We start from the raw sequence: 11,456 nt of genomic DNA, 5'->3' as shown, positions 1-11,456 counted from the left end.
AAATACCACCTAAAATAACAAAGCTTTCCACTGCGCCTATCTGGATTTGACATCTTCTAAACTGAGGAAACCATTTTCATCTTCTCTCTTATTATTTCTTTTGCAAGCCTATATGGGGTAGATGGGGAAGGTTCCTTCCCTTTCTTTCTTCAATAAAAAGTCTCTTATTCAGCCCCACAAAAAGAGTACGACCTGGTTTATCTCATTCTTCATTCTTTACTAAGCCAAGACAAAATGGGAAACAAATAAAAGACACTCCAAGTTTATAATATATGCCCCAAGGAAGAAAATCCTTTTCATAGATGAACTTCTTAATAAATTCTTAGTACTCAACAAAGGTAGAAACAAATGAGCCAAACCATAGGCAATTCAAAATCCATCATCATTATTGGCATTACTTAATCAAGAAGCTAATGCGGGAGATACAAGAAAATTATTATTTAATATTATTTATGTTTGCAAGTTAATTGTATTTTTATGTTATAGGTCATAGTAGTTTATTAGGCTATTAGTATTTTAATTTGGAAGCAAGGTTATTTTTGTAATAAGGCTTTATAGGGTTTTTTAACCAATTAGAACTAGGACTTAGCAATTCTTTATAAGCAACCTATTGTACTCCTTGAGGAGATAGTTGATATTTTGATGAATGAAAAAATGGTCGTTTGGTCTTTTTTGGTCTAGTGCTGACTTTAGGTCTACCCTAGGTGCTGATTTCTAGTGGTTTCCCCGCTTGGTGTTGACTCCAAGCCAAGTCTAGGTGCTGACTCTTAAGTCATATTCTTTATTTTATTGTTGTTTTAGTTTTGTTCTGGTTGGCCTGCGTTAATTTTGGTATCAGAGCAAACACTAATCTGTTTGAAGCATCATCGCAGTCAATCCAAAACCAAAAAATAAAAGATAAAAAATAAATTTTGTTGAACCATCGTCACAACCCATTAGAAATCCCAATCACCATTGCTTCTTACCACCACTAGAAGACCCCACAAAAAAAAAATCTGCCAACATCACCACCATATTGCCACCATTTACAATTTGACACAAGCATCCCAATCACTCCAAGACCCCAACCCCACGACCATATATCCTAAGCCTATACTCAAATCACCAAACTAGTTGCAACCACGAAGATAGAGAAGTTCTATCACCGCTGACCCTGGTTCATCAATTTTTGGTCTTCCTCACACCGGAGATCCACCTCCATCGGTTCTCGCTTGCCGTCGTGACTACTGCTATACACACTCACAAGCCCCAGTTGCAGCGACTTATCGCCAGCAGCTTCGATCCCTTCCATCCTTGTCTCACGCTGCCATGACCATCACTTGCTCGCCACCGTGCTGTAGCAAGTCCACCAACAACCCCTCAACCCCATTTAAAAGGTAATTTGCCACCTAGATATTTTGTTTTAACCTTTAAGACTCCAGCACACTTGTTTCTAAAACGCTATCCGACAGTTTTTGTTTCCCTTGAGAACTACATTAATCCACCATTTTCTGACACGATATTGAAAAAAAAAGGTATATCAGAAGCTCCAACTTGTCATCTAGCCCAGCCTATTCAGTCCAATTAAAACCATAGGTTTGACTTCCACTTCAAACCAGCATTTACTTGACCCGACTATCCCATTAAAAAAAACAAAACACCCACGATATGATCAGCCCAGTAAGCATCACTCAATAAGATTCTTGTTCATTGGGTTATTATGGCAATATCTGAAGCACCTTATTTTGATGGTTGTAAAACTAATCCACGGGATTTTTTCTATTGGATGAATGGGATGGAGCAATTCTTTGAGCAAACAAATTTTGTAGATAACAAAAAGGTTAGGTATGCAAAGTTGAAGTTAAAAGGTGGAGCACAAAGGTTTTGGGAGAATCTTGAATATTTTCGCTATCTACAATATGAACTTGCCATTAGTGTGTGGGAAGATATGAAAGAAAAGCTTTGTGATGAGTATTTGTCACCACACTTTCGAGCTAAGTATCTACCCTAATCTTAGTGTAGTACTTTTCAAGTTGAAGCAAACACGATGAATCCTCAGCGCACTTTCGAACAATCTATCAAGGAATTATCTACCAAGGAATTAAAGAATTTATTTGTAAAGCTCATGAAAGATGTTCAAGACAGGATTGCTCAGATGAAGCAAATAAAGACTCAAATCGATTCATTTGGGAAACCAAGGATAATTGATCACAATGAACTTATTGTTGCCCCCATAGAAGACAACATTGATGATGATATCTTGGTCGTGGAGAATCCTCATGCAACACCAAAGCCTAATGTTGATACAAACGTACATGCCTCGACAAGTGTTACTTTAACATGTGTGCAAGGAAATGAATCTATTGAAGACCAGTGAGGTGAATAGACGGTTTCTACAAAGAGTATTATGTTAGAGGGTGCACATGATGTGATATTGGAAGCTAATGAATTTGCTTTTGATAAGCCTTCCATGGTGCATGAAGACAAACAGTTTACTAAAATGGAGAAAGTGGATAACATAGTGCTTTCAATGGTTCAAGATAAGATTATGTTAATTCCACACATTGATTTTGTTATTCCAAAAGAGTTTGACATAATGAGATTCAAGGTTTTTCTTTTCTCTATGCTCTCTAAGGTGATTCTAGACTAGAAGCAAGTGTTACTTGTCAGCATCCTAATCCTTCAATGCTTTAAAACTCGAGGTCGAGTTTTCTCCAACTAGAGCAGAATGATGCGAGAAATGCAAGAAAATTAATATTTAATATTATTTATGTTTGCAAGTTAATTGTATTTTTATGTTTTAGGTCCTAGTAGTTTATTAGGCTATTAGTATTTTAATTTGGGAGCAAGGTTATTTTTGTAATAAGACAATTAGGGTTTCCTAGCCAATTAGAATTAGGGTTTAGCAATCCTTTATAAGCAACCTATTGTACTTCTTGAGGAGATAGTTGATATATAGTTGATATTTTGAGGAATGAAAAAATGGCTGTTTGATCTTTTTTTGGTCTAGTGCTGACTCTAGGTCTACCTTAGGTGCTGACTCCTAGTGGTTTCCCTGTTTGGTGTTGACTCCAACCCAAGAGTAGGTGCTGACTCCTACGTCATATTCTTTATTTTATTGTTGTTTTAGTTTTGTTCTGGTTGTCCTGCGTCAGAAGCACCACTGAAAGTGGAAGAAACTCGTTTTAGCTCTAACAGAAGTCCCAATTTTTTATATGTAGAAAAGGAACTTCTATCATATAGTCACAATAGGACATAGGTTAGCCTGCTCTCTTAATTCAAGCAGCCAGATAATATAATATTGGATAAGACAAACATGGTTTCAAGCTAGATAATGTAAACCCTGAAATGGAAATATAGGATGGATGAGGCAAAGCCAGACAATATTTCAAATTTCGAAGGATATTCTTTCACTTTAAATCCCTTCTCTCTCTCTCTCTCTCTCTCTCTCTCTCTCTCTCTTAAGTAGTGTTAGAGATAATACAACTTTACATACATAGGTCTTACAAATATATGTATACTAATAACAATAAATAATTCAGATAGAAAAATACTATAAATATTATTAATTTTACTTGAAAACTTTTACAAATTGATGTGACAATTAATATGATATGTGAACGTTAACAACCTATTAACTACATTTTTGAATTACTTTTTGTGATTGTTGATACATCTTTGTGAGTTTCATGTTGTAAAATTTACGATATCTCTAACATCATTCATTCAAATACTTGTTTATTATCTTCTTGAAATCTAATTAATCTTATTCATTGCTACATCGTTTGTAAGTTTCTTTTAGTAAAATTTATTATGGTTTAAGCATTTTTCCAACAAAAAAAAAGTACATTACAAAAAAAAAGGATTTTTGTTATACAAAAATTATGATATTAAACATTAGTTGAATATTATTTAAATGATAACAAAAATGCCCAATTTAAATATATCGCCTTAAGCTTCCAAATTTCTTGGGTCACCACTGCTTCTAGTACTGTTTTCAAGGAGAAAAATCAGTTTGGCAAAGTGGAGTGATGCATCAACATGGGAAGACCCGTACATTTCATGTTATCTTCTTTGTTCATAGCCACCATTTTCAGCATCTTCCTCCTCTATTCTCCAAACCCTTTAATTCTCATATCAAAACAAGGCCTTGATCCTATCCTTAAACAACAAGAAGCATCATCACCCATTCAAGGCCATGATTCTGTCCAGAAACAACTTGATCAGCACAAACCCCTCAAGAGTAAATTTCAAAACAACCTTTTTTTTTTTGCTTTACATAATCCTGAATCTCTCTCTTTAATAAGGGGGGCCTTGTTTTTGGGTTGAAATATATTATTGGTTTTGTAGAAAAAGAGAATTGTGACTTGTCCAAAGGTCATTGGATTCAAGAACCAAGAGGGTCAAACTTCTATACCAATTCAAGCTGTGCAACAATCCCTAATTCAAAGAATTGTTTCAAGCAAGGGAGGATGGACAAGGATTTTCTCAATTGGAGATGGAAACCTGACCAATGTGAACTGCCACGGTTTGATGCCAAGTTATTTCTGCAAATTGTGCAAGGAAAGATAATGGCATTTATTGGTGACTCGGTTGCCAGGAACCATATCGAATCCCTTCTATGCCTATTGTCACAGGTCAGTTTGCAAATCTAATTTATTTTTTTTTCGCCTAGAAAGTACTAAATTCTAGGTGGAAATCTTTGTAGATTTTCTCTTTGATAGAAAATTAGTTGCAAATCCTTGTAGATTATTCTCTTTGATAGAAATTTAAGCAGTAGAGTTTTTTTTTAAATAAATTTTTTTTTTCATTTTTATTTTTTGGTGAGAAACAAACACACACGGGAAAGTAGTAATGTTTGCATGCGCTAATTTGGTTGTTTTTTTTTTTTTTTTTGTGGTAAGATTTTAACCAACAATTCAGCTGTCAATCAGATTGTAATCCAACAATTATATTTTCAAAATTTACATTCAATTAAAAGATATAGTACAAGTTTATAGGGTTTCTCTTCAAATAGATTACATGTTATTTATGTTCTTAATGCGTATGTCAAATTTCGTTCAAATCGGATTTATATATTATTTGAACAATAAATTTATTTTTTCTACATAATTTTTTATCACAAAAACTTGAAATTTAAACATGTCATTGATGACATATTTATTGATCTTTAATTTTTTTGAAATTTTACAAGCATAAAAAATATAATAAAAATATGAATCCAAAAATTAGATTTACAAAACTTATATCCAATAAAAAAATATAAAACGAGTTTGAAAATTTCTCTCTAAATTAGTTTGGAGAGAAACATTTTCGGCTTTTCCCCTTTACAAATGGTCAAAGCCATGAATTTCTTTGTGAGTGCAGGTTATCAAGCAATTGTTCCGTGTGTTTTCAATGCCAATGGGCCATGCCATCTTTCGTGATCACCAATCAAACCCAGACAAAACGTTTTGAATGAGGAATTTTATTGAAAATTCATTAGTCTGTGTGTGAAGACATCTATTGGATTGAAGCTTGTAATTTTACTAATATTGCAGGAGGAAATTCCAGAAGACATTTACAAGGATTCAGAAGACAGATTCCGGACATGGTATTTTCCTCATAGTAACTTCACCCTTAAGGTGCTTTGGACCAAATTCCTCATAGAGGGTGAGGAAAGAATGATCAATGGTACAGCTTCAGGTATTTATGACTTGCAATTAGACAAGGTTGATGATGGATGGGCTAAACATCTTCCAGGTTTGGACTATGCTATTGTTTCAGCCGGGCATTGGTTCTTCCGAGTATTGTACCTGCACGAAGGTGACAATGCAGTAGAATGTTTTTATTGCAATGAGCCAAATGTTACCGGTCACAACGTTGAGTTTGCTGTTCAAATGTCGTTTCGAGCTACGTTTAACTACATCAATGACTGCAAGAATTGCAGTGGCCTAGTAACTTTGTTAAGGACATTTGCACCAGCCCACTTTGAGAATGGGGGTTGGAGTACCGGAGGCTACTGCAATAGAACAGGACCTTTCAATGAGACTCATGTGATAGACTTAGAGAGTTCTGAATGGAAAGTGAGGAGTGCTCAGATAGAAGAGATTGAAAGAACAAGAAAAGTAGCAGGGAAAAACCAAGGGAAGAGATTTGGGGTTTTAGATGTTACAAGGGCCATGCTGATGAGACCTGATGGGCACCCTGGAGAGCATTATGGCGAAAAATGGCAAGGCGGTGCCAAGGATTGTGTTCATTGGTGCATGCCAGGCCCGGTTGATACATGGAGTGAAATTTTTATGGCAGTTCTTAGAAAGGAAGCAGGGTTGAGTTCTTTATGAAGGGTTGCGGCTAATTAGTTAGGAACACTATAGCAATGTAGTAAACATTGTTTCATATAATAAGGTCCTCATTATTTTTTATACAGGGAAATAGCTGTTTGGGCCGAAAAATATAAGCATGCCAGTGAGATAAATGGTCATGAAAAATGTATTTTTTTATAAGTTTCCCTAAAACTCATTCAAATTGATCCATATATCTACATGAAAGGTTCACAATTAGCGTCCAAGTATTACTGTAAGAAAGACTTTTATATATATATATATATATATATATATATATATATATATATATAACAGTAGAGCTTTTGTGATATAGCGTTTATACACAAAAGCTTTTTGGTGTTTTGAATGTATGGCAGATTGTCTTGGATAGTGTTTTAAATTTTTGCATTTAAAAATAATAGAAAAAACATTGTAGAGCTTTTTCTTGAAAACTTCATATTTCAACTTTAACCTTAAAGTTAAGCAGATCCAGGGGCGTAGCCAAATCTTTTTTACAAGGAGGCCCAATTCAAAGTATTGATATAAAAAGCATAAATCACAATTCTATTAAATATGAAATTTCAATTTTGATATATCTTAAACATTAATGAACATACAAAAACTGTCTAGTTCACTATAGACATATACAAAAATATCCACATAAAAAAAACATTTCACATCAAAATCATGTTTGACGACGATTTTTCATGGAATAGAATTCATCCATAATCATTTCCATGGTGAAATTCCCAGCAAGTATTAAACACAACATAAACCAAGTATTAACCCCTCAAACAAAAACAAAAATTAAATATACAAGTATTAGTACACAATATAAACCAAACAATTTAACACTACACATAGTATCAATTGAAGAGAAGAAAACTCACCACTAGTTACAGCTTATACTAATATAAACTGTAAACAGGCTTGCTTTCCTTCAATGAAGTCGAAATCGCTGTATCAATCAACTCATGTGTATCTTCCAAATTATTCACCACAACCTACAACAACAAAATTAAGCAAAAAAATCACAACTTTAACCAAATTTCCATATGAAAATCACATTTTTTTCACAGTAAAAACTAAAAAACCTAACTAGGCCTCAATCATTTTTTTTTTACCTAATAGCTAGTGACAGTCTGAAAACACAAACACCAAACTCACCAGGCTAGGCAGTCACCGAACTCACCAAGATTTTTTTTTTTTTTTTTTTTTCGGACTGTGAGGACAAATGAGTAGAGGACTGATGCTAAGAGGCTAAGAGCTGAGTTTTGGCTGTATCAATCAACTCATGTAGTCATGTTCATCTTTCAAATTATTCACCACAGCTTACAACAACAAAATTAAGCAAAAAAATCACAACTTTAACCAAATTTTCATATGAAATCACATTTTTTTCACAGTAAAAACTAAAAAACCCAACTGGGTCTCAATCGTTTTTTTTTACTTGGTAGCAAGTGACAGTCTGAAAACACAAACACCGAACTCATCAGGATTTTTTTTTTCCAGACTGTGAGGACAGAGGACAAAGGACTGACTGAGTTTTGGGGGTTGGTACGCAGTGAAGTGGGACTGGAAAGTGGAAGTGTATCAAAGAAGACAAAAAAAAGAATATATGTAAAGGGAATAAGGGGATTTCGTGGGTCAGGTGGGTGGGTTTTTTGAGATGGAGAGAAAGTGAAATTTTGTTATTAGTGTTTGGACAATTGGACTTGAGTATTTAAATGTAAGTGGGCCAATTTTTATTTTATTTTATTTGGAGTAGGCCTAACACTTTAACTAGGGCTTGGGAGAACAGTGAATATATGAGCTATGGGGGGGCCGGATGTCCAACATTGGGGGGGCTCAATTATTTTTTTTATGTACTCTAATGGATTTTTTTTTTTAGGGGCCTGGGCCCCCCAAAGCCACTACGTTGCTCCGCCCTTGAGCAAGTCCTCTCTTATTAGTGGCTTATATTGGACATCTTTTTTACCTCTAAAAAAATATTTCTACATCTGTTTGCACCAGTTCAGGATCGAAGGTCTTGCATGCGTAATTGCGTATAGATACTGAGAGCAAAAGATGGAAAGCTGATTTAGTCGGGTCTCTATTTCTCCCCTTTGAGGCTAATACAGTTCTGAATATTTCTTTGAGTTACAATATGCCTAAAGAGTGCCTGTTTGGATAGGCAATAGAAGGGGTGAGTACACTATGAAGAGTGTCTATTACATTGCTCTCAAAGTGATTTCTAATAAGGCTAGAGAGAGCTCTAATGGGGACCCTAGAACCCTATTGTGCAGAAAAATGTGGCACTTAAAAATCCGAGCAAAGATTCAGATATTTGCTGCAAAGCTTGTATGAATGCTCTCCCAACAAAGTTGAACTTGTATAAGAGAGGAATTAATGCAAGTGTCTTATGCCCCATCTGTGATGCAAAGCATCTCTTTTGTCTCATTCCTTTGTGGTGCTTATCCTTCCAAGTATAGTTGTCCCTTGTCTAGTGCCTGATGAGTGTCTGGACTTGAGTCCTGCACTCTGCTTGGCTTAGGAAGTATTGCTCCTCGGACAATGTCACTTGATCATTATGATCAGACCTCTTCCTCAGTCTAGTATTCTACGTGCTTGTCCTGCTACGTGCTTGTCCTCGGGTCTTATGACGTCCTCGGGTGGGGCCACGGCCCAGTACCCTTATCTAGGCCCTCTATCCCTACATATGTTATAATAAGTTACCATATATACACAAATGTTTACTATTTGGTTTAATGGAAAGTCAAAAAGAGATAGCTATATTTATGTATATTCTGAAATTGTCTTAAATGGATTGGCATTCAATTTTTAGCCACTTTATGGGTTATTAATTTTTCTATAGCATTATGACTCCAATCAATTGCTTTCAACATATAGATTTTGGCAAAGACAAGTTCATGTCTGGTTTTTATATTATATTATATTTTATATTTATATATATATATATATGTATATATATATATATATATATATATATATATATATATATATATATATATAGAAAGAAAACTATTGATTATATATTGATTTCAATAACTTTATGACCATATAATTGTTATCAAACTTTTCGATTCTATGGCTAAGGACAAGTTACATGTCCGGCTCCATATATATGGAATGAAATAAAATTTTCATATATATATATATATATATAATTTTTTTGAATTACAAAGCTACAAACTTTTAAAAACAATTTTTTATTGTTCTAAACACTTACCATCTATTGCTTCTTACTATTCACAAAAATATTTGATCTTTTACTAAATTTTATGGGAAAAGAAAGTACTATAGAGAGCTTATATTTTACGAGCTATGTAGGCTTGCAAAGATAATTAGCAAAGGTGGTTGAGCTGTTATATCATGGGGATAACGTGCAGAATTATTTTGTCTTACTACATTGGATATACCATAGACGACACAATTTATATCAAGACAGTGACTTGGACCACGCCTTATCTCCGCCCCCTCTATTGGTAAAATCATATTGTATAATTTCCAAGAAAAAGTTAGATAATATCTCTCATTTATTTCCAACAAAGTCAACGTGTATGGAGCTACATAAGATGATGGCAAGCCCTCTAGCACAAGGGTGGTCATCAGAGATGACACCATTGCAGCTATGCATATGCCCCTACCTGGTCAGTACATGATTTTTGAGATTGAAACCATTGCCCTTTACAAAGGAGTTTAATTAGCCAAAGAGATGGGGCTGCACACAGATCATGATAGAGACTGATGCACTCACTGTGGTTCAAAGTTTAGTATCAGGTGACAAGGATGGCTGCTTAGGCCATCTTCTCCAAGGGCTCAGTGACAGATTAAGCTTTTACAATGCTTGGCAGATTAACCACCTGAATAAGGGACTTTAACAGGGTTTGTCATAAGCTAGCACAGTTTGCTAAATGCAGTGGTACTAATCAGGTCTGGAAAGGAGTTCCACCCCCTATGGTGCAACACCTTATCCAACTTGATAAGACTAAATGCTTTAGTGTATCAACTTTGTATTTGGACCATGCATCAGCGCTATACCAAATTTTTGGACCTTGTTGGAGTGGTGACTTTAGGAATTTTGTTTAGGAGGATCATTAAAAAAATTTAATAAAAAAATAACTTGAATAAATCGAATTATCGACAAAAAGTTATTATAACATGATAACAATACACACATATGTAACAAATCATCTCTATTTCTTAACTATTAAATTATATAAATTTATATTGTATAAACAAACATCCACACACATCATAACTCACACAAATAGTATTATAATAAAAAGTAATGGAAACAATTAATATTAGGCACACTCATACACATAATATAAATTTTTTTAAAAAAAGTGATACTTACTATTCATAATCACTTACTCTTTACTCTTAGAGTTAGAAATACTTGTAATAATTATGTGCAAAATTTAAGTCAGGGTATGCAAAAATATTTTTAAAAATAAATTAAAGTATTAAACTAACAAATTTTTTTTTATATATATAATTTTTTTTTGAAGTCAGGGGTTCAAATGAACCCCCTAAATATAGAGAGGCACTGCCCTCCCTTGGTGTCTTCCATTTTCTGTTGAATCCATTTTCAGTTGAATGAAAGCAGACTTTCCAATCAAAAATAAAAAAAAGGTTTTTCATTATTGTTAACATGTATAATGTTGTGAGCTTTAGGCTCAACTAATTTACTTGTACTACAATCATATTTACTTGTACTGCACTCATATGCCTCCTATATAAAGACACTGATGTATATTCTTTCAGTGAGAAATACAATACTATTAAATTCAGTATTTCTAACATGGTATCAGAGCCACTGCTCTGACCTTTTTTTTTTTTTTTTATTTAGCAGTCTTGTATTTTATTGGTGTTACTCCATTCTCAACATCGCTTCCGTCATCACAACAACTGCTGCAGCCTTTTGCCGTTGAACCTTCGACGTCTTCCAGACATCATCCTTAGGTTCCGGACCTGTAGCAGTCATCATTGAGGAGTTTTACACTGCAAAGACCACTGCCTCTTTCTGCACTGCCGCGACACTTGCTCCGATCAGTTTTCTGAAGGTACCACTAAGATCGTCTTGCACCAATCTACAACTTGGTGGAAGCCGTGAAGCCATCGGAGCTTGCACGCACCCTCACACGCAGCTCGAAGATCCTGGGTTGC

The 11,456-nt window shown here is 34.6% G+C and overlaps 1 pseudogene; it reads left to right on the top strand.

Annotated features, from left to right (window-relative positions):
* Positions 1-2,026: 2,026 nt before the first annotated feature.
* LOC142633024 (xyloglucan O-acetyltransferase 4-like) lies at positions 2,027-6,302 on the top strand (annotated as a pseudogene).
* Positions 6,303-11,456: the final 5,154 nt, after the last annotated feature.

This window comes from Castanea sativa, chromosome 1 (genome assembly GCF_040712315.1).
Source record: "Castanea sativa cultivar Marrone di Chiusa Pesio chromosome 1, ASM4071231v1".
NCBI classification, from domain to species: Eukaryota; Viridiplantae; Streptophyta; class Magnoliopsida; order Fagales; family Fagaceae; genus Castanea; species Castanea sativa.
The sequence above is the reverse complement of the archived record's forward strand: the minus strand, read 5'-3'. Positions and strand labels throughout refer to the sequence as shown.